We start from the raw sequence: 24570 nt of genomic DNA on the forward strand, positions 1-24570 counted from the left end.
GGTGCCTGCAAGTAAACCGCGAGGCGACTTGGTGACCTCGTCACTCGGGTTGACAAGAGTGGCACTGCCTTGTCGGAAGTCAACAGACAATTCTCCTTTAAAGGAGGAATGGACGAGATCCACTCTGCTTCTGAAAACACAATTGAGTGAATAACAAATCTAAAATGGCATTTAATCTGCTGCTATTAATCAACACTGCTTTTAAGTTTGTTCCAGGTGAGAACTCAGAGACCAGGATGGGAAGTTTCATTTGCCAGTGACCGGGGGCCCATGAGTGTGCCAGTAGGGGGAAGATGATTGCTGCTACTGTGTAATCCCAATTGAATCATTTAAGGTGTCATTTTCGAATTTGGAAAAAATGTGCAATGGAACCCTGTGTGTACGCAAGTGTACACTGTCACTTTAACCGCTCCCGTAAACAACTGGTTGTAATAAAGCAGCCACACATGCAATTACATTTTCAGAGATTCCTTTTTAATGAGTAAATTCTGAAATAATAATCACCGGCTTTCGCTTCACCTCCGCTAATGAGATGTTAATGAGAGGTCATAACGAAAGCACGCCCGGCGATGATGAAGAGGGAGTGGGGATGAGTGGACTTCGGTGGGGAGGACGGAGGGAGGGGTTCATGGGAGCCCCCCCCCCCCCCCCTTCTGTCTCCCCCCATCTCCAACGCCTTCACCCGCCACTGGCGTCTGCTTAGACACGGTTGATACCCATGATCTGGAAGAGGGTTGGGGAGAGGGTCACGAGTGCAAAAGTGAGATCCTTCAAGCGCTTGGCAGGGGTGATCGCCGGCAACCGACCGATTGTCACGCACATGTAAATCTCAATCGTAGTGTCGCCAAGTCAACGCCCGACCTCAAGGGTCTGATGGACCAACCATCACCACAGTCTGGTTTTTGGGTCGTCCCCTCTTGTTATGCACTCCACATGAATTATGCTTGTTTACCCAGGGAGGATTCACAAAGCCTCAAGATTCATTTTCAGTGGGGTCCTGACTTATTTTAGCATTCGGGGGAATATGCTGCTGCTACTGTGTGTCGCCCCATTGAGTAATTTACAGGTCGCATGTCATCTTTATAGCGATGAGAGGAAACAGGAGAACCCCAAGGAAAGCGATGCGAAACAAGGGGAGAACTCGCAAACTCCAGATGGAAAGGCGCTCAGTTTGGGAATCGAACCCAAGCCCTTCTTACTATGAGATACGAGCGTTAACAATTGTGCACCACACTGCCCTCTCCGACACGACAAATCGCACTGCTTGCTGCTTGTCATTTTTGCCACCCAATATCCATGTCCTTCGAGGGCTACTCTTTCCGTCTCACCACCAAGACTGGATTTAGGGGTTTCCCCCTTGGCAGAGCGGGACCAAGGTAACTGTTGGATCACTGGGCTCAGTGTTAATTCCTGAGGCTGAGACGGCCAGACTAGGGCATCTTGAATGCTGCTCGGATTAATCTTCAGTGACGGACAGGCTTCTAGAGGTAGATCGGGGGTACCTGTGTTGTTCCTGGGGCTCAGGTGTTAATGCCAGAGGCCCCCTGCCGTCCCAACCCATCCCTACTTTATATCAATTGTCGCATCCCTCCGGCACTCGCACCAGCAATTACGTTTGACTCACGATCCGTTTTCTCCTGCGGCGGCATTTACGATCGCACGACGACCGCAGCCCCACCGGAGTTGCGACAAATCTTAAAGGCGACTGCCGGGTGGGGATGGGGGAGCGGGTGGGCGGGTGGTGCCCAAGTTCTCCCAGTACCCTCCCGTTGAACTCACGCTGTCGATCCAGTCGTTGAACGCCGACACGCGGGTGAACACGGTGGGCTTGCGGATGTAGTTGCAGCCCATAGAAGACACGTAGCTGGTGATGCCGTGCACCTCCCACTTGCCGGCAGAGTTGATGCAGTTCAGGGGGCCGCCAGAGTCGCCCTGAAGTTGGCCCGAAGGCAAGAGAAACGGAACGGGTGAGAGAATGAGAGTTGTCCCGGTGGCCCGTTGACGTGGCGATTTATCGTAGCGAATGGTGGAGTGATGTTGATGGCGATGAGAAAAAGGTAGCGATGTTGATCTACCTTAATGCAGCCATGGGTTTAGTTTGTTTAAACAGATGGTAAACTCAAGTGGCCCGAATATGGTCTCATTTGCATGAGCAGCCTGCGTTTGAGAGAGATTAACTGGATGTCAATTGTCTCTTATTACGTCAATTCGCATATGAATTCGTACTGATTATTGATGCACCCATAGTTTGTTCTTAATATGTATTAAATCCGGGGGGGGAGGGATTTAGCTACTTGGGGACCCTAAAAGCTTTTGCTTGGTTTTGCTCACGATTCTCTCCATCACCGACCACCGACTGTGCGAAGGGTAATTCAAGGTGCCCCCCGCCCCCCGCCTCCTGCTTACGTTGCACCCAGAGTCGAATCCGTCTCCTCCGGCGCAGACCATGGTGGTCTTGGCGTTGGTCGACCACCAGCTGGGCTGGCTGCAGGTGGCGTGGTCCACCACGGGAAGGTTGGCCTGCTGCAGGGCATCAGGCAGGGCGCCTCCAGCTTTGGGTCACAGCAGGGGTGGGAGGGATAGAGGGGGGATACAAAGAGGGCAGGGGAGGGGAAAGTGAAGTCAATTTTCATTTTGTTTATGAATGTGGCGCCTTTCTGGCACAAATCTGCCACTCTAATCGCCATCAGAAAGGGAATACAATACTAAACTAAACTTTTTTTTATTTTACCAGGTAAGGCGCACTAAGCTATATAAGCAATTTTTCAGCAACGACCTGGCCACAAATGATAGCTCAACGAAGTGGCTCATCATGTGGGAATTTATAGCAGCGAAATACTCTGAACACGTTGATTCGAAATGTGGAGGGAAAAACCAGAGGACCCGGAGGAAAATGCACGCGACCATGGGTAGAGAGAGATAAAGATAGAAACACGCAAACTCCAAATATACAGCAGCAGCTGGCGTCAGGGTCGGGATAGAACCCACAACCTCCTGCACACCAGGCGAGGTAGTTAACATCTCACCACCCCTTAAGGCAACTCCGTCAACACGTTAGTGGTGAGCTCCGTTACGTTGCTACGTTACGTTGATATGTTATGCTGCTACATTATCGTTGCTATCTTCTTGGTTCTTTCGGTAAAGTCACGTAGAAGGGAAGTAATAAAATAATAAAAATAAAACATAATAAAACAAAGAATTGTTTTATTATGTTTTATTTTTATTATTTTATTACTTCCCTTCTACGTGACTTTACCGAAAGAACCAAGCAGATGAATCCCTGCAGTCACGAAAGCTTTAAATCGAAATTTATCGTTGCTATGTTACGTTGCTACGTTATCATTGCTATATTATCGTTGCTATGTTACGTTGCTAGGTTACCGTTGCTACATTATCGTTGCTATGTTACGTTGCTAGGTTACCGTTGCTACATTATCGTTGCTATGTTACGTTGCTAGGTTATCGTTGCTACATTATAGTTGCTATGTTACGTTGCCACTACAGTCTGTTAAGGCTATATGGGGGATCTTTGTCTTTTTTTGTGTGTGTGTATGTGTGTGTGCTGACCAGTAACAACTCTACCGGCACATTTACCTCAACGTTGCGACGGGAGTGCAGAAAGATGAAGTTGTATTGTAACTGTACTGTACTTTCTATGGTTCCACGTCGGATTGCTCCCTCGCACTCCTTAACCAACTCGCTTTGACCAGCGTGGTGAAGTATGGTCAAATAGAAGCCCCCCCCCCCTCCCTCATCCAGCAGTGGATTGACAAATACGGCTGTACCTTAATAAACATACAGTATATAAACTAAACATCGACTTATGCTGTGCTTTAAGACTAGCTATCTTTTCAACAATTATACCTTAATTAAACGAAACAGTTTTTGTTTACTTACAAAGGCAAAATCATATTTTACATGTATTCATCACTTGCCATGGGAATGTGGAATTCACCTCACAAATCTTGCTTAACTGCCGCGGCTGGAGATCGAACAGTGAACGCCTTGTGAGTAATCATCATTGAGTATTGTGCACGTGGTATCGGCACTATTCGTTCTCATCGTGCGAGGGCGGTCGTCAACCAAGCAAGGCGCCGCTGCGTGTCACGGACACAGTCTGCGCTAGTTTGACTGCAGGGGACGATGCTGCTGCTGATGTGGTCTAGCCGAGGGCACCCCCAGTGGCAGCTGTCCCTGTGTGTGGCACAGGGACGATCATCGCACAGAGGAAGGCGCCGCTGTGTGTCACACAGTCCGCAGGAGTTTGCAGGGAGGGAACGATGTTTCTGCTGTGTGTGAGACCCTATTGAGTGACTTCCGTTGTCATTGTTCAAATTTTGGCAAATGCAGAGCTGTGACGCCACCCGGCGCGCAGTCGCCCACTCTTTTCAAATGACGGCTCTTTTAAAGGTCCGCTGTGAGTACAGCAGACGGCGCGTAGTGGTATTACTTTAACAGTCAATATGCAACACCGCAGTAATAGTCATGACGGCCCGCCGCCGTGGTCGAACCGCGATACCTCTGCGAACAAAGCGGCGAACGCGCCACCGCTCGGCCCTTAATAGGTGCTCGCAAGAGGCACGCACGTACTGGAGAGACGGCCCCAGCCCGTGATGTAGCAGGGGTAGTTGTGGGACAGCACCACGCCCGCGGGTGGCAGGCAGGACGTCTGCACCTTGTTGCTCAGGACCACGGGCTGTGCCAGGCGGATCAGAGCGATGTCATTCCTGGTGAGAAGGTCACAGTCGGAGGTCACGGTGAGAAGTTACGGTGAGAAGGTCACGGTGAGAGGTCACAGTGAGAGGTCACGTTGGGAGGGTCACGGTAAGAGGGTTATGGTGAGAGGTCACGTTCAAGGGGTTACAGTGAGATGAGGTACATTTCCATATAAGGTTTATGGTAAGATCTTGTGGACAGACGTGGCGAGTGACGCGAGTCAGAGGTTATGATTATGTATATAATTACATATAGATAAGTTTATATATTTAATTATGCTTATTTAGCAACAAAACAAAATTACGAATCTCAAGACTCCTTTTCGGTAGGGTCCTGCCAAGTTTGTTTTTGGTTATGCTGTAAGGGGGAGGGGGTGATTTTGCTGCCATCTGTAACCCCAATTGAGTAATTTTATGGTAATTTTTCAGCACTGGGATGTTTGTGTTTTATGTTGCGCTATGCAGTACTTTACAGGAGGAGAACAGCACACGCCTGGCCTACTCTTTAATATAACGTGACGAGGATCTTGAACATGGCGTTTGCCCGATGGATACGCCCCGGTGTTATTAACTGGGGCGTCCCGCTGATCTTTGAACCGCGATCCTACCACTCAGCAGTGTCACCGCCCAATTAAGTGACACAAACCTGGCTCATAAACCGAGTGGTTGGCCACCTGATATAGTCCATGACCGATTAATTAACCGGCTGAGTGACTGACTTGTTAAGTATCAAAACTGGTCGAGTGACTGACAGGTCGAGGGACTCACCCGCCGGCCACGTTGTTGTTGTTCCAGCCGGGGTGAACGGTGATCTGGTCCACGCTGTGGAACTCATCTCCGCCCTCCTCCACCGACAGGAGGTGCTCTCCCACAGCCACGCGGTACGTACGTGAGCTGGCACCGACAGACACGGACGGATACACGCGGACACTTATGGACACGTGGAGATGGGGGTTATATCTGTTCACATGGTGGTCGTGGTAATGGGATGATGATGGTGATATTAATTAAGTGACGTGTGTATAAAAGGACACACGGACAATTATGGGCGTGTTAAGATGGTGGTGATATCTGCTACATACCAGTGGTGGTGATTTGATGATGGTGAAATTATAAAATGGTGGGGGTGGTGGTGTTGAAATGACGGTAGTGGTGATAATGAGGAGGAGGTGGTGGTGATGAGGTGGGGTGGAACTCAAGAGAAGCAGTGATGATGAGATGTTTATGCTGGTGATGATCATGAGATGGTGACAAGATGATGATGAGGTGGTGAGATGTTGATTCTGGTGATGATGAGATGGTGATGATAAGGTGGTGGTGATGATAGGTTGTAATGAGGTGGTGGTGGAACTCACGAGATGCAGTGGGCCGCCGTGAGCACCCACTGGGGGTCGATCAGGGTCCCGCCGCACGTGTGGTACCAGGACCCGCCAGACAGGTACTGCAGGGAGATCTACAGCAGCCACAACAGCCACAACCACCACATCAACCACAGCAACCACAACAACCACATCAACCAACACAACCGTAATCTCATCAAAGGACACCAACAAAACACACCACCAAATCAACCACAACCACTTCATCTACAACGACACTATCACACACACATGACAGATCTCTGCTGGCACAGCACATATTTTCCGTGGTAGGCTCTGGTCTGTGCGTCTCGTTTCTCAAACGAGCATTTGCCTCTCACCGTTGGTGACCCTGACCCAGAGATGCGAAATGGCCCGCTCCCCTTGGCTGAGACAACTTGTCTCTGTGTCGGACGTTAAAGCCCTGCCCTGCTGGCAAGCTCCGTGTCCTGACACCTCAGAGTTTAAGGAAGATTTTTTTTAAGGCTAATGGTTACTCCGACTACACAATCCGCAAAGCCATCACTCCAACCATCAAGAAGGATCCTGTTGAGGAGCCTTTCAAAACCATCACCTTACCCTACATTGCTGGGGTCACAAAAAAGATCTCCAAAATCCTGATAAAACACAAGATCCAGGTCCGATTCAACACAGTACATAAAATCCGTGATCTGGTCCCGTCTGTAAAAGATGTGGTTCCAGACATACAGTACCCTGGCGGCTACAAACTAAGTTGCCTCTGTGGTAGCAGTTACATTGGAGAAACCAAACGACATATCTCGGACCGCATCCGTGAACATAAAGCAGACTTGAAACACGGTAGGACAAACACCTCAGCCGTGGCAGATCACTGTTACAATTCAGTGGGCTCACATGATATTGACTTCTCCAAGACAGAGGCTCTCTGCAAGCCATCTGGCTACCATGAGAGATTCGTTCATGAGGCGATCTACATATACAAACACAGAGATAATTTCAACCGAGAAGATGGATTCTGGCTCAGCAATCATTGGAAGGACGTAATAAACCATTTCGTATCTTAACTGATTGTATTCACGTTTACGGTGACTTTCAGATCGCGTTCCACTCACTGGCATTGACTATATATCTTGTATTCTCCGCAGGGAATGGATTCTTTGCCCCGCTGCAAGTCTCCTATCACTACTCTCCCATTGACATATTTCGTTGCTTCCTCTTAGTATCTTTCACGCGACGGTCAATGGTATAGTGTATAGCGGATTATATATGTATAGTAATACAGTATATAATGTAATGTTGGGTTTGTCTATGGCAGTATATAGTACGGTGTAGACCCATGTGATGTAAGAGAATAAAGTTTAGCTGGAAGCATATTATATTTTTTGCAACATAGAATTGTAATGTATTACTTACTGTTAGTAGCTCAGCTTATTGGAGAGTATATTTGGTATACTGATGATACTATATAGTTTATACTTTAGTTGTTTACGTGGTGGTTTAGTTACTGCAGCTACATACTATTAACATTCCTTCCCTTTATTAATGTTACCCCTATCCCCTCCCTTTGATGCTGCTAATCCTGCATAATGCACGGGCATAATGACTTTAAACCCCCCGCCAAACCTCCTACGCATTTCACAAGTAGTACTAATCGCATATCTGCATTTCCCATAAATATGCTAAATTACTCTTGATATGCAAATTATTTTGTCAAGGCGCTCTTCCCCCCTCCATCCCAGCTTAAATAGACGCTCCAAGCCTGGGGTATGTCATTCAGACTCTGTCTTCTCGACAGACCTGTTCTCCACCTGAGAACGGCTGCTTGCGTTGTGGTCAAAACGTTGTGAGAATTATTTTATTATGTTTTATTTTTATTATTTTATTATTTCCATTCTACGTGACTTTACCGAAAGAACCAAGAAGATTTAAGGAAGATGGCAACTCCCTTGTGACCACACAGCTTTGGCTTGCATAATACATGTGTTTGTTTGGGTTAGATCGCGTAAATATATCAATGTGTAATTCATCCCGCCACCACCCGACACCAATTAGTAAGGGTTTGTCACATAAACAGAACGTGCCAATTCGTTACTAGTACATCACAACGGTGTGTTGGAGAGCCAAGCCACAACAGCAGGCTTTAAGCTAGCGAAACGTCGTACTCAGATTGTAAATGTTGTGGCTTTGCTCTCCAACACACCAGTGTGCTGTACTAGTAATGGATTGGCACGTTCTGTTTACATGACAAACCTTACTAACTGGCTGTGTCGGGTGGTGATGGGTTTAACGACACATTTTATATATTTACGCGATCTAACCCAAATAAACCTGTATTATGGGTGATATTGGTCACGAAAGCCTCCAACGTGTTGGACTTTAGCGATGGCTTGTGCTGCGTCCCACGTTGTCTGACGCGAGGAAACTAGTCTTGGGGATAAATGTCCCGCACTGCATGGTGGATCACGGAACACGTTCCAACGTGCGTTAATTATCCCTAGAGGTGTTTAATTATACATTATATCATTAAAATTTCCCTGGAGGTGTTTGATTAGCGAGCGCGGAAGCCAGTGATAGGTGGTAGCTGTGGGGCCCAAACCATGTTCTCATATTTGCAAATACTTTTAGCACTTTTTTAAATATTCTCATTCACAATGCTTAGAGCTTGTCCCATGTTCTAAAATGTCTCCCCATACTTCCCCGTGTATTCCGATGTCCTGCCCTATCTCTCCATGTGTCCCCACATCTCACCGTGACAACAGGATAGGACACGCGGCCTAGGTACTTCTGAAGAAGGTAAAAAACGACGAGATTTTGTTTTGGGATGGCCTCTTCGTTTAAACTGCGAAACGCTCGCGGAGCCATGGCACGAGGCACGCACCTGCCAGGGCCAGCTGTTGGGCTTCGCCTCCACCCCATTGACCACGCGGCTCTCGATGGGGGGGTAACTGGGCACCCCGCAGCCCTGGGCGGTCGCTGTGCAGAGACACGCGGAGGACGCGGTTAGACATGGAGAGACGCATGGGCAGACACGAGGAGTCGTGGGGCAACATGGGGGAGACACGCGGGGGAGGCGGTTAGACATGGAGAGACGCATGGGCAGACACGAGGAGTCGTGGGGCAACATGGGGGAGACACGCGGGGGACGCGGTTAGACATGGAGAGACGCATGGGCAGACACGAGGAGTCGTGGGGCAACATGGAGGAGACACGCGGGGGACGCGGTTAGACATGGAGAGACGCATGGGCAGACACGAGGAGTCGTGGGGCAACATGGGGGAGACACGCGGGGGACGCGGTTAGACATGGAGAGACGCATGGGCAGACACGAGGAGTCGTGGGGCAACATGGGGAAGACACGCGGGGGACGCGGTTAGACATGGAGAGACGCATGGGCAGACACGAGGAGTCGTGGGGCAACATGGGGGAGACACGCGGGGGACGCGGTTAGACATGGAGAGACGCATGGGCAGACACGAGGAGTCGTGGGGCAACATGGGGGAGACACCGGGAGGTGGTTAGACATGGAGAGACGACACGCGGGGAGACACGCGGAGTCGTGGGGCAACATGGGGGAGACACGCGGGGGACGCGGTTAGACATGGAGAGACGCATGGGCAGACACGAGGAGTCGTGGGGCAACATGGGGGAGACACGCGGGGGACGCGGTTAGACATGGAGAGACGCATGGGCAGACACGAGGAGTCGTGGGGCAACATGGGGGAGACACCGGGAGGTGGTTAGACATGGAGAGACGACACGCGGGGAGACACGCGGAGTCGTGGGGCAACATGGGGGAGACACGCGGGGGACGCGGTTAGACATGGAGAGACGCATGGGCAGACACGAGGAGTCGTGGGGCAACATGGGGGAGACACGCGGGGGACGCGGTTAGACATGGAGAGACGCATGGGTAGACACGAGGAGTCGTGGGGCAACATGGGGGAGACACCGGGAGGTGGCTAGACATGGAGAGACGACACGCGGGGAGACACGCGGAGTCACGGGTCAACATGGGGGAGACGCGGGAAGTTGCGATAGACCATGGAGCACATGGATGTTCGCAAGAGACACCTAGGGAACATGGGTCGTTGAGACACGTGGACACGTGGAACGATGTGGCAGGACATGGGGAATAGATGCGGAAGCATTGGAGCATGCGTCATGGAGATATGTGAATAAAATTGAGGGCCATAGAGAGGCGTGGGCAGATAAAGTTGAACACGAAACACAGGGAGAGACGTGGAGAGACATGGAGACGAATGGAAAGACATGAGGGGAAATAGGAATACATGTGGAGGCATTGGAAGACACGCTGCAACAAGCAACACGGACCATGAGGAGACGGGAAACGTGAGAAGAAACGAGAGTACACATGGGGAGACAAGGGGAGGGAATCCTGCAGAATGCGGGCAGACATGAGACAGAGGACACAACGAGAGTGAGACACGGGGATGATGATGATGATGATAATGATGATTTAGGAACGATGAGAATTACGAAAATAATTATGTTGCTTCTGTAGATGGTGATGTTTCGGATTATACAGATGCAGATAATTCGATTTAAAGCTTTCGTGACTGCAGGGAATCATCTTCTTGGTTCTTTCGGTAAAGTCACGTAGATAGGAAAGACAGACGCTTTCCGACAGACCTGTTCTTCACCTGAGGACGGCTGCTTGCGTTGTGGCCGAAACGTCGTGTTGTATTTTATTATGTTTTATTGTTATTATTTTATTATTTCCCTTCTACGTGACTTTACCGAAAGAACCAAGAAAACAGATCATTATTGCTAATGTTTGAAGAATAATGATGAACAATATGTTTATTAGTGATGATGAGAATGGTGATGCAGGCGAGATGTTTCTCATTGTCCAGACAGATGATCATGTCGATGATGACGATGATGGTGACACTCACCCTGCACCAGGAGGAACACGGAGGCGAATGAGGGCGAACATCTTGTCCAAGTCTCGTCTCAAGTCGGTGAGTTCCTCCTCATCCAGGGCCTTCTTATAGAACCCCGGGGCAGCGGGGGGGGGGAAGGCATCATCAATATCCCCTCCCAACCCCCCTTGATCCCCACTATCACGCGAGATCATCGATAAGGGCGACCATAAAATTATCGATTAAGGCCAGGATGACATTGATTGGCTGGCGGCGGGGATCGGTTTGGTTCACGAGACGGTGCTGTCTACCTCCAAAATGTTGTCCATATGGTCCTAATGGGTTATGTGTGTGTATGTATAAAAAGTCAAAAGAGCCTGCCCGTATCGCAGTTAACAGACTGTTAGGGAAAGTACCGTTAGCGAGAACCTATGACGGCACACGAGGGGGTAGGTGGCTAACACCATGCCTGGCCACCTTTGTCTCCTCAGTGATTATATTTACACACCATATCATGTACTCATTTGAGGCCGAGTAGACCTAAGGAAGGCCCCTGACCAGTTCAGATAATCGTCACCGGTGTTGGCCATGAGCGGGAATCGAACTTGGGCCGCCAGGTTCATGGAGCAGTGCGCTAACTGCTGAACTACCACTCTCCATACACACAACGCGCGCGTGTGCGCACATATGCACAAACACTCTCTGACTCATTACATCTCACTGAGGTTCGCTGCACTGAACAAAATAGTTCTGCGATTCAGTTTGCAAGTGCAAGTTCGTGTTTTAAGTCAATGGTAAATAAATACATAGTGCTTAAAAAATGTTGAACACCAATATGGGACTATTGTTTATAATGGCAAAACAACATATAATACACTGTAACATGATAAAATGTAATGTTAATAGCGTCAAAAGTCAAAGAGTATCCACTTGTTCGCCATCATTATCAACACGCGCCTGGAATATTCTCCAGGTGGCCTCCAGAGCCCGGAGGCACATTTCTCCTGGTATCGTTGCAAATTCTCAGAAGTGTTCACATTTTATGAAGCACCCTGTATATGTTTCATGGAAGCTGGTTCGTAAGTGCGGTTGTTCGTAAATCGATCACTGCCTGTATACATATGGTGTTTTGAGCAACTACGCTTCCAACCCAGCAAATATTTGAACTAGTCGTGGGCCTCCCCTCGGCCGACTCGGGCTTAAAATGTATATGTGTATGTACGTTGAACTTCTTTCGCACCGTACATAGCTGACCACGATAATCGGAGGTGACAGGAAAAAATGAATATCTGGTGCGGTGTGAAAACATGAGCACTGGTGAGACAAAGGCGGGCCGGATGTGGTGCGGGCCACCCACCGCCTCGTGTACCGTGATGGTGTTCATCGGTGCTCGCACACAGTACTTTCCCAAACCGTTTGTTAAGGCTGCACGGGGGATCTTTGTCTTTATGCATATGCATAGGGAGCGGTTGTGTAGTGGTTAGCACACTGCGTCACAAACTCTGACCCCATTTCTAATTCCCAGCTCTTAATGTTCACACAAACTTTGACACCTTATACATAACTATAACCTTAACTAAAACCCTTTGCGTAACCCTAACACTAACCACAACTTATTCTAGTCTTCACCATATCCTAAACCCTAACCCTCAAACCCTAACAACTCAAACTCTGAATTTTTCATTAACCCAACCCCAACTATTATCCTAACCATAGCCCTGACTAATCCCATCGCCAGCCTCGAACCCCTACCTCATTTGATCCCTCGCGCCCGTCTTGTGTCTGCTGTTCACGTTCCCATGAGTGTTCCGTGACCTCTCCATGGATGAGATGATAACGGAGGCAAAAATAGGGTTTAGGTCTCCCTCTTTGTGCCCTCCGCACACACCTGTACCATGCACAGGTGTGCCAATCAATAACGAGATGAGTGATAAAGCAATCTGTATGAAAAAATAAGAATAGGTTGTACCCTTTATGGCAATAAAACAGATGTTCAAACACCAAATACAAATCTTTTTCCAGGAATCAAAAGGTTTATATTTGGTGCTTTATTTCCAGAAAGGGTAAAACCCATTGTTATTTTTTCATACTTTGATACTGGGAAAAAATGTCAGATTTTTTAAGAAATGTGTATCGACCTTAACTAAAGTGTGCATATCTCCGTTTGTGTTTGTTAAGGGAGCTGTGAGCCAGATCAGCTCAATAATAACGGCAGGATGCTGCTAGACTTATGTGCAATCAATGGGCTTGTAATTGCCAACGCGCTGTTTCAGCATCGGCGCATCCACACAACATTGTATACTAATGTGATTTAAATAGCACCTTAACCAAGGCGTTTTCCAGAGAATTAAGAATGGCACAACGTATGAATGTAGTGGTGGAGATTAGGTGAATGAAATAGATGAGGGGAGCAATGGGGGCGAATCGGTGATGATGCGTGAATTCGTTGAAAGCGAAATTGAAGACCGTAAACAATGATGAGTGGATTCAATGAATGGGGAATGAATGAGAGTCGTATAATGATAATGTAAAGAGGGTACATGAATCGTGGTGGTTATGAGGGGGAGATTAATGGATCGTGGGCTGAGCTAGGGAACAATAAGTGAGTATTCATTGAGTGGAAACGAATGAGCCAAGGTGACTGTTTAATGTGGAGAAGTTTGCTCCAGTGTATCTTACTTGCACCCCTGGTCCAAGCAAGAACATCTGCTGGACTAGTTCGTAATGGACCAGTGGATGCAGGCCCATGTCTTCGACACCAGGACCTACCATGGAGCTGATCTGCCCACTGACCATCGGCTTGTTATCTGTAAAATGTGCCTACCATTCTTCCACTGCGATGGTGGGTGTCTAATTATGATCCCAATCAAACCGACAGTAGTCTGATTATATTATCAGCAAGCTGATGAAAGTTACAAGCGAGAATTTCATCATTGTTTGCAACTGGGGTTGGCATCGTCCTGATGCCGAGGGGAAATGGGTGAGGTTCAGGGCTGTGGCTCATGCAGGTGCAATGGCTGGATTAGGTACGTGGTCTAGACGCTGGCTGGCAGAGGGGGTATTCCGGCTAACTGAGAAAAAGCGACAGGCCCACTCTGAATGCCAACCGTATGGCATATCGGAGAATGAGGAGGCCTACCACAGCCTTCACTCTGAGGTCTGAAGAACTGGGTGGCGCTGCAATGATGATTGGTGGATGCGGGTTGCTGAGGAGATTGAATCTGCCTCAGTAAGTCGACTATCATTATTAATTTTAATGCCATCAAAACATTTACTTGCAGTGCCACACCGATTACCATCCGTAGGGAAAAGAAAGGTGATCCGATCTCTGAACCCCAGCAACAAGTTTGCAGTTTCGCTGACTGTTGCTTTGAGGTTTTGGGTGAGGTGAAATCCCTCCACTCAGATAACACTGAGGCAAGGTCAGGATGATCCTTCTGGAGCTGCGGTGCCTCAAATATTGGAAGTAGTCAAACCCTGTCAGTGGCTGGCTGAGGTGCCATCTGTTGAGGATGCATGGATCCAGAGTCGTAGACCTGGAAAAACGCTGGCCAGAATTGATGTCCCAAGCGAACTGCTGAGAGAGGGTGGCGTTTGTGCGCAGGTTGCCCTATATGACATCATTACAACAGTCTAGACCAGTGGATCGGTTCCGCAGGTTTGAAAGGATGCCTTAATGGTCATCCTCTTGAAGAAGGGGGATCGCACAGGTTGTAACAAATACAGGGGCACCTCCCTCCTCTGTGTGCCAGGAAATGTTCTGGCAAGGATTGTTTAACATTACCTTGCCAAGCACCTGCCTGGGTATTTTGTGTCATCAAACACTCCACCCCCTCAATACGCCATTGTTATTGGGGCAGTTACAGAGAGAGGGGAGAAGTTAATAATTCCTGGGCAGTGTACTTATGACCAGCTCTGGTTTGACAGCAGAGGTCTCACTTCGAATCAGTCGGGCACCATTATCTTTTCATCGACTGCGTAACGCTGCTGTGTGGAAGCTACCTGTCACTTCACACGAAGCTTTGGGTCTTCTTGGCCACAGTAATGTGTTCCCTTCTCCATGTATTTATGGTGAACTTATTTTCCCTAATTGAACATCTGCGCAGGTTGGAAACCTTCAGCCTTTCCTGCCAACGATCCATCCTGAGTTTAACCAGGCTGGATTGTGTGAGGAGCTCACAAATCCTTGAAAGATCTGGATACAGTCCATCAACAGGTAGCCCACATGCCCAGTCACCGCAAGCCCAAACAGCTGTTGTTTGGCCGGATAGAGGATGATAAACGGGTGCAGCACAGGCTACAGAAGAGATGGACTGATGAAGTACAGGAGGAAATGAAGCTGAGTGGACTTGCCAAAGACTGGTACCAGCGGTGTCAAGATTGGCCTCAGTGGAGGAGGCTCATGAAGGACGCTACTGGACTGTTTTAGGAAGTCGCCCTCCAACAACAGCGAAGGATAGAGGAGCAAAGCTCACAAAAACGAGTGGAATGCCGAGCGGCTTTAACACAGCAAGATGGCACAGCAGGGACCACAGGGCATTCATCTGTCGGTCATCTCAGCCAGTCCACTCATAACACCTGGGTCTGTTCCATGACCTCCTGATAGCAGCATCCTTCGACACTTCACGTGGCCTCAAAGTGTACTTAGCCTGGCACAAGTGCCGTGGTGACATCACCACCGGGCGGTGGTGACCTCTGGCGAATGGTGGCTGTTGTTGTACGAGTGAGTCAGTGTGTACGTTCCCCACCTGTTCTGCTGTGTGAGAGTACACCGCAACTGCTCATGAGGAGCCAGTGACACAGTGGATAAGCGCACTGTGCGATAAACCCGGCGACACAAGTTCGATTACCGCTCACGGCCAACACCAGTAACGTTTATTTGAAACAGTGTTGGGCCTTTCCTAGGTTGGCTGAGCCTCAAATTAGTATTTGGTCTGGTGTGTAAACATCGCCATGAGAGAGACCAAGGTGGCCTGCAGGTCGTGGTGCTGGTTACCGACCCTCTCGCGTGCCGTGCCGGCCTTCATAGGTGCTCTCAAACAGCACTTGCCCCAAAAGTCTGTTTGGGCTCTACGGAGCATCTTTGTTTTGAGAGTACGGTATACGAGTTGGGAAGTGGGCAGAGAAGCGACGCACAGAAGAACGAGCTGAGTGCCGGGCGGCTAAAACATAGGAAGTTGGCACAATAGGGGGTACAGATGGTGCATCTGGCAGTTATCTCGGTCAGTCAACCCTTGGCACCTGGGTCTACCTAGCGAACATTCGACACTTCACGTTGCCTAAAAGAGCACATAGCTTGGCACAAGCGTCACCGCCACTTAGTGGCGAATGGTGATTGTTGTTGAGCATTTATGTAGGACTCGTACTGACGCGACAGCTTCTTTGTCTTTCTCGGTTCTTTATTAACGCGTATAGTTCACATCTCCTCCGTCGGCATCACACAATGTCCCTCCATTCTCTTTCAACGCAAAAACTCCCCATCAACATCACTCAATGTCCCTCCGTTCGCTCGCTCCGCTGGCTTCGCTCGCTCTCCCTCTGCTCCTCTCCTCCAGCGACCTCCCTCTCTGCTCTCTCTCTCTCCAGCTCGGTCGCTCTTTGTTCTCTCTGCCGTCTCACTCCGTCGTAGCTTCTCTACCAAGGTCCATTACTCCGCTGCTATCCTATTCTGTATTCTCTTTATCCGCTGCTACCCTACTCTGTCTTCTCTTTGTCCACTGCTACCGTACACTATCTCTCTATGCCCACTGCTACCTTATACTATACTTCTTGTCCACTGCTACCGTATACTATACTCTCTTGTCTGCTGCGCCGTCTCTTCCTCTATCTGTCTCTTGTCCCAGGCACCAAACAACTCCCGTTTCTCACCATTGGAACCTCATTTGCCACCCTTCTATCTGGCAACAAAACTGACACTTTTTTTACAAGGAGTCATGTTTACATAGACCACAATACCTGCAGTCATAATGCAAACAAAAAACATAACTCTGATAATGTGCACTGTCCTTGAAATTGATTGGTCCACACCCGAGATAGCTTTCCTTAGAGCCTAGTCTCACATGGGTTGGACCAGATGACGCCAAAAGGCGCACAACTCAAAGACAATGCACCATCAGAGTATGAGAGCTCGGGGTAAGCATTTACACCATTGGAACCTCATTTGCCAGTAAAAAATATGATAATTGTTTTTTTAACCTTCTATCTGGCAACAAAACTGACAACTTTTTTACAAGGAGTCATGTTTACATAGACCACAATACCTGCAGTCATAATGGCAAACGGCCTCAGTGATGCTGCGTCGGCTGTGGTTCACAAAGCACAACTCACAAAACACACTCAAAGCAATCGTCAAAGCTGTGACCTCGAAGGGAAAAAAATATCACAGGCGATGCTACGAGCAATGGCCTTTCCTCATAGTACAGGTGTAATGAGAGCCTATGTCCGGCTCAAGTGGTAATTGGTTCTGCCGGTCCTGCTCTACAGCCAATGGGGGGAGAGCCTGGGAGCATGGCCCTGGCGTGATCGAGGGATGTCAGCTAGGATGATTGGTTCTGCTGCTCTTGGCCTCAGCCAATGGGAAGACAAGTCAGGGGCGTGGTCCCGGGAGTTGATGGAGGAATCTGGAACATTCAGCGCAGGCTATTAAGGATTGGCTGGAGCGTACCACGTAACCCAGGCATTAAATAAGGGAAGAGCCGAGGGACACGTGGTCAGACAAGGAACGAAGAGAGAGAGAGGCTGCTCACAGATCAGGGACATAACTTCTCCTCCAAATTGCTCAAGGAGGTTTGCGATGCGCTGGGCACCAAAAAAATCTACACTTCCCCTTACCATCCACAAACAGATGGAATGGTGGAACGATTTAACCGCAACCTTTCGGCTGTGCTTTGTCACACGGTGAGTGAAAAACAGACCGATTGGGACTTGCACATACCGGGCGTCCTAGCGGCCTACCGCATGGTTCCGCACGCGTCCATGGGATATTCGCCATTTTAACTGATGTATGGTCGTGAGAATGCACCCCCCATTGATGTACAACTGGGTATGCCGAGTAAACAACAGTCCCTTTCCTTGCCTGATCGCGTACGGGACTCGCTTGCGCGGGTTACAAAGGCGCGGGAGGCCGCCAGATGTGCGACGGCCCGTACGCAGGCAAGGAACGAGAGGTGTGCGCGTCGATCGCGTACTCACATGCCCTGGTCGGTGGGCGATCTGGCATGGCTCCACTGCCCTCAGATACCAGCGGGCACATCCCCTAAACTGCACAGGCCTTGGCGGGGGCCTGTGACGTTGGTGGACATTCGGAACCCACAGAATGTTCACGTCCAATACGGAAAACGTCGGTGGTACGTCCATTCGTCGCGACTCAAACCCTACGTTGACCCGCATGCCGATCCCTCATCTCCACTTGTTGATCTGCCAGGGTCTGCTGTGCCGAATATGCCGCTTGCCTCACCCGTTGATCCCCAGCGGAACTGTGTTGTGCCACCCGCAGATGAACAGGTTTTGAGGGCTGATGAGACCCCCACCGTCCCTCCTCCAATGGGACCTACCCTGGACACGACCGAAACCGAACATTCTCCTTCTTCCTCTTCACGTCAACCACTTCCTGCAGATCCGGCGGCAAGGCAACCACGCGCAGGAAGCGGAGAGGGTCCCGCGGCGCGTACGCGGTCGAAATCTCTTCCGTTTCGATAGCGTTGATTGCCTTGCAGTCCCTTCCCTGTTGTTACTGCGCTGCAGGGGCACCCTAATGTATGTCTGTTGTTCATGGGTGATTTTGTTTTTGTTTCAGCACATAGACGCATGTTTCACCCCTTTCCTTGTTAATGCATTTTAGACGCCCTAATAAGCAACTTTATGGGATTGGCTTGTCACCCTTTTCCCAGCCGAGACGGCTGACTTTTTCACCGGGGAGGGAGGGGGGTGATGTAATGAGAGCCTATGTCCAGCTCACGTGGTGATTGGCTCTGCCGGTCCTGCTCTACAGCCAATGGGTGGAGAGCCTGTGAGCATGGCCCTGGCGTGATCGAGGGATGTCAGCTAGGATGATTGGTTCTGCTGCTCTTGGCCTCAGCCAATGGGAAGACAAATCAGGGGCGTGGTCCCGGGAGTTGATGGAGGAATCTGGAACATTCAGCGCAGGCTATTAAGGATTGGCTGGAGCGTACCACGTGACCCAGGCATTAAATAAGGGAAGAGCCGAGGGACACGTGGTCAGACAAGGAACGAAGAGAGACAGGGGCCTCGCGCGAGTGGGGCTCCGAGTGCCACGTGGCGGTGCGTCTCTTGCGATCTGTCTGCCCACTTTCCGTTGCCTGCCGGCAACGGGGAGTGCTTGTGAACTGAGAAAAGTCAATAAAAGGACCGATTCCACAAGCCGTCTCCAGAGTATTATTACACAGGCCAGACAGTGGAGACGTATAGCCATGGTGTAAACAAGTGAAAACTCCAACTCTTAATCTATCCGCGATATCACTCTACTGACCTCTTTGTGTGCTATGCAAATGGGCCATTGCCCCAAACATTGCCTTTCATATATTTTTCTTCCTTTTAAGGCCACACACACACACACACACAGTGTGATTGACAAACGTGTGGAGTTTTTTTTTCGTCTCTAGGAAACCCGCAATAGTCAGCTGTTTATTATCTAGGGTGCTGGGAGGATGCAACCCTGAGGCTGTTCTGAATAAAGGAAATAGATCGTTGACAACTGGCGTGCGCATTTGGCAAAACAACCCATTCGCGTGGCCTAGCCGTAGCGTGTTCGCCGCTTGTTGTAGAGGTTCGCGGTTTTAATCCGTGGTGTAGGCCGGTTGTGACCCTGAGCCGTAATACGTAAAGCTGCAGGTTCTCCATCGCTGTCGTAAACCCAATGTTGTATATGTTGGGTTATGAAAATTTGTTATGTTGTATGCGTGCGTGGGTGAAATTATTATGTTGTATATGTGGGTTATGAATATTCAGTGAAAATAATAATAATTAAATGAAATTTGGCCAAATGTGTAATTATCCGGAAATATGTTAATTTATGTAATTATGCACATTTTAATTATGCCAATTCGAGAGGTAATCGTATTAATTATGCGAGTGGGTGTAATTATGATAATGCAAGTCGTTATGATAACCAGACCCCGCCTCGGTGACGAGGGTGGGTTATCGATCGGAATAAGGCAATTAATCGTATGCGGTTATGCAGGTGTGGTGTAAGTATGCAAGATTAACCTAGATTAACTCGGCATCGTTGTCTAGGTTCGTCTCATTCTCGCTTTAACATTCCCAGAGTGGGTATTCGTGGTTATATTTAGGTCCCCGGTTCACCCCGTTATCGCTTTAACATTTACTGAGTATGTATTAGTGTGTTTATTAAGGTCACCAAGTTCAAATCTCAACGCAGAAGCAGATCTTATGCATAGATTTCAGGAAAGAATCACACAACCACTTCTGTATTGATCAATTTATTACTAATTCAACCTTAACTATGATAGTATGCGAACTCTCAATCCCGGAACGTCAATACGGCATCAATACAGTATCATCAACGATTGTCTGATTTCACTTTGACAACGGCACATGGATCCCGCATAACGCGATGGTTCTTAGTGAGAGAGAGAGTCGTTAAAACATGCAAATATTATGCTAAGAAAACCTTAACGTTAATGAATGATTATACTCAATATTGTTCACGCAGTACCGCACTCCTTATTGATCATACGCAACCCTTATCACGTTGTTAACACCTTGGGTCACGGAACAGTTGAATATTCTGTAGAGGATGCGAGTACGTGCGGCGATTATGACTGAAAGATACTTGAAAGATTATACGGCGATAAAAAAAACACAATCAAAAACAGTTATTATTCTTAAAGGCACCAATCTCAACAGATACATCGGCAGGTTATCTCAGAACGGCTCGGAGTAAGGGCCTGCGACGGTGCTCCTTTTCCGAAGATCGTTATCTTATACCAAGTTTACTAATTGGGGACCAGATCACCTGATAAGGATCCGGTGGGCCACCACTCCCCACGTGAGCGTGGCTCGGCGGAAGGAGGTGCCAAAAATCAGTTCGTATTGATGGATCTGTTGGGAATTTATGCGATTAAGAGTACAGCCCACTAAATATTAAAGATAAAAATTAAGAATACTCTTATAAACGACGGAGGGCCATCCCTCGGTCTCGTTGTGATGCTTTCCAGCCACGGATGGCTTATGGGTTCGAGTGTTTTTGAGTGGTAAGAGTTGTCTTGAATAGTCAGTGTTCGGAGTCGATTCTTTAGGTCAAACAGACGCCTGGTGGTCGTGTGGTGAGGGGGCGGTGCGCGTCATACGTATCAGTCGATCCCCTGTCACCGTGGTGGTTCGGATGGCTGTTGATACGCTGTCGCAGTTCGGAACCCGGTCGGTAGGTGGCGCCCACAACTCGCTCGTAGCGTGCAGCGCTGGATCGTCGCCAAACCGCAACGATCACCACTCCGGCGGCAGCAGAGACCTCCGGCGGCAGCAGAGATTGACGAGCTGAAGATGAGTCGAGCCGACCCGCTGGTCGCAGCTTGCTCCTGAGTCGACCCTCCCGGTCGAGCTCGCTCCTGGGTCGACCCGCTGGTCGCCCTCGCTCCTGAGTCGACTCTCTGGTCGCACTCCTGAGTGGACCCACTGGTCGCACTCCTCCTGAGCCGACTCTCCCGGTCGCGCTCCTGAGTGGACCCTCTCGTCGCACTCGTTCTTGAGTCGACCCTCCCGGTCGAGCTTCTGAGTGGACCCTCCCGTCGCACTGATTTCCAATGCTCAGGATCCTTTACTTTATGCCGAAAAATCCCCCTGGATCCCGCCCACAAGGCGGGGCTTCTTCCGATTTTTGCTGTGTCAGGATCTGTCCGTATGCAGGTGTGTCCATGTGTCTGTCCGTATGTCCGTGTGTCCTTGTGTGCATCACTGACGGTATATTCGTTGTCACACTCCCTCTATAAACCCACGAGCAAACAATCAGATGTTACAAATTGCCTCGAGGTCGTCTCTCTGTCTGGGTGCAATATTTATCTCTTGTCTGGCCTTCTTCATGAACCCAAAACACAGACGTTACAAATGTCTCATAGGCGTCTTTGTTCGTGTTGCACAACCTGGAGGGAGGGGCAACACTCTCTCCGACCCGGCGCACAAAGAAATGGTTAAAAGTTTGAAGTTAACATTTGTCCCTTACTATTTCACAGTTATGATTCTGTATGTAACCTAAGGTCTGTCGTTTCCCATCGTGGTGCTTGACTCAAGTGTAGGTGTTTCCCCGAGCGTATACACACTCCTATCCCGCGCTGCGGGGATACAAAGACGGCCGGGATCTCCCTTTCTCTCCGACCCTGGGTTTAACATCGTTTTTTTTTTATTATGTATTATATTCGACCTGGTTGTGATTCATCCCGTTATCCTGGCTTTTCCATAAGTTTTACTTTGTCTTTTCATGCATATACTTATTACTATTAATTTATTTCCGATATCTTAGGTTAAGGGGTAAGTTTTTTGATCCTAGGAATTCGTATTCCTTGGTGCCTGGATGGTTATATAAGCGGAATATAGTTTACGGTGAATAGCTTTAACATTGATGTTATGTGCGATATTATGTATTGTGATGTCTTTAACTTAACTTGTTTGTCAGGGCTTTACTGACACGAAGTTGCATTCCATAGCCCCGCAGTCTTTGCCCCACCCTATCTCTGCTCGCCGTGGTTGTTGCAGTCCAGCTGACGTCGTTAACTCAAGGCCTCATTAATTTCCGTCACTCCTTGTGTGTGAGGGCGGTTGAACCTTGGAGTCAGCTCTGGTTTTTGTCTGCCTGCTTCTTCTTGTGTCCCCTGACCCCGGGAGTTATTATTCTACTTTATGGCCTGTCGAAGCCCCACTCGCTGTTGCTGGGCTGGTGTTGTTCCCGGCTTTTTGCTTACGTTTGCAGTTCGCCGTGCTCTTAATTTCCTTCCCTCGTCAACCTTATATCGACTATTCGCTCCTGTCTGGGTGCGATTCAATTTTGACTTAGGAAGGTTCTGATTGTCATATGCTTCGGGTCGAGTTGTATAGAAAGTATTGAAGTATGGAAATAACATTTCATATTGACTTAATAATGGTGATGGTTCAGTAGGCGTAACTTGTGGCCTGGTTTAATTGGAGTGGGTGTGAATATCAATAACTTTAGCCTACCCTGTTGTTAAATTCCGACTTTAACGTTACTTTAATAGCAATACAGAATAATTGAGCTTTTTGTCTTAACTAGGCGAATGCGAACTTCTGGTGACCCCCGCAGCCTTGTTACTCAGCTGGGTCTTGCCCGCCTTGAGAGATATACAACACTCTTTTAAATCACCTCTCCCCCTGTCCAACCTTCTGCTCTGGGAGTGTTATTCTTGATTCCAGGTCCAAGGCCCCCTCACATTCAGACGCGCAGGGTTGTTTACATCAGCTCCCCCCCCCTGTGCACGTGTTCTAACTAGCTCGGAATCCCTGAACACACAATCAGTGATGATTCCTGGCTTTCTGTGGTTGTGATTTAGACAAAGGCGCCTCTGTTTTCTTTCATTGCCTTTGAGTCGACACTGCCCTATTATTTGCCCATGTGCTGAGGTCATAGAATTCGTTTTGACTTCAGTAATATTAACATTCAGTATTGGATTAGCAAATGGGCAATGGTTCATTTATGTAGCTCGCAGCCTGGTCTCCAATTTGAGCGAGCGCGAGGATCGATAATTTAGCCTACTCTGTTGTTGAATTTCGAATTTTGACGTTACTTTAAAACCATGCAGGATGGTTGGGCTTTTTGCCTTAACTATGTCTGGCTGACACTCCCACTGTCTCTGCCGCCTGCACGGGTGACATGTGCCCGTTCATCAGGCCTTATCTTTCCTTGAAGCAAGGTTGCAAATTCTGCCATCCTAGCCCTCCTCCAGTTCATTACTTAACAACACCTGGTGTTTTGCAGTTTGCTGCGCTTGGTGTGTTTCAATCATTAAAAAAACAAGTAAAAAGATAATATATAAAAATCATCAAATATTATTAATCTCAATTATGGAAGAAGGGTTAGGATACAACACCAACACTGTGACGGCAAGGGCTGTAAAATTTGTAACGCGGGCAGCTTTTGCACGGAGTCGTGGGAAATGGCAAAGGCAGGAAGGCATCTAGAACCGGCGGAAATTATTGCCAAAGCTCTGTGGTCCTATATTGGGATATTTGACCTACATTAATGAGTGGGAGAAAATCCACATGTACGAGGAGGGGACGGTGGGGGGGTAGTAATGAGTGGGCTGGTGGGCTGGTGGCCAGGTAATATGGTGGTGGTGCAGCAAACGGTGGCTATGCACATGGCCCGTAATCCAGCACTGGTGGAGGCAATGAGGGTTGGTGGATGGCATAAATATTGCGAAACTCCCTTCCTGTGGGCGTCGAAGGCAGTGCCCCTACCCTGGCTCACCAGGAGAAGGCGGTACAAGCCAGCGTGAACAATGTTGCCCACTCGCACGCATGAAGTTTATCCAGGTGCTCCAATCACGCCCCACGCGTAAACGCTCAAAAATTGACCAATAACACTTTCATACGCAGAGGATTACAGAACTTGGGGAGGGAATTTGGCACCGGATCATGGCTGCTGCCCTT

At 48.8% G+C, this 24570-nt stretch overlaps 1 pseudogene; it reads right to left on the bottom strand.

Annotated features, from left to right (window-relative positions):
• Positions 1–452: 452 nt before the first annotated feature.
• Positions 453–11150, bottom strand: LOC133352353 (chymotrypsin-like elastase family member 2A; annotated as a pseudogene).
• Positions 11151–24570: the final 13420 nt, after the last annotated feature.

Source organism: Lethenteron reissneri, chromosome 40 (genome assembly GCF_015708825.2).
Source record: "Lethenteron reissneri isolate LAM-NWPU_2019-01 chromosome 40, ASM1570882v1, whole genome shotgun sequence".
NCBI classification, from domain to species: domain Eukaryota; kingdom Metazoa; phylum Chordata; class Hyperoartia; order Petromyzontiformes; family Petromyzontidae; genus Lethenteron; species Lethenteron reissneri.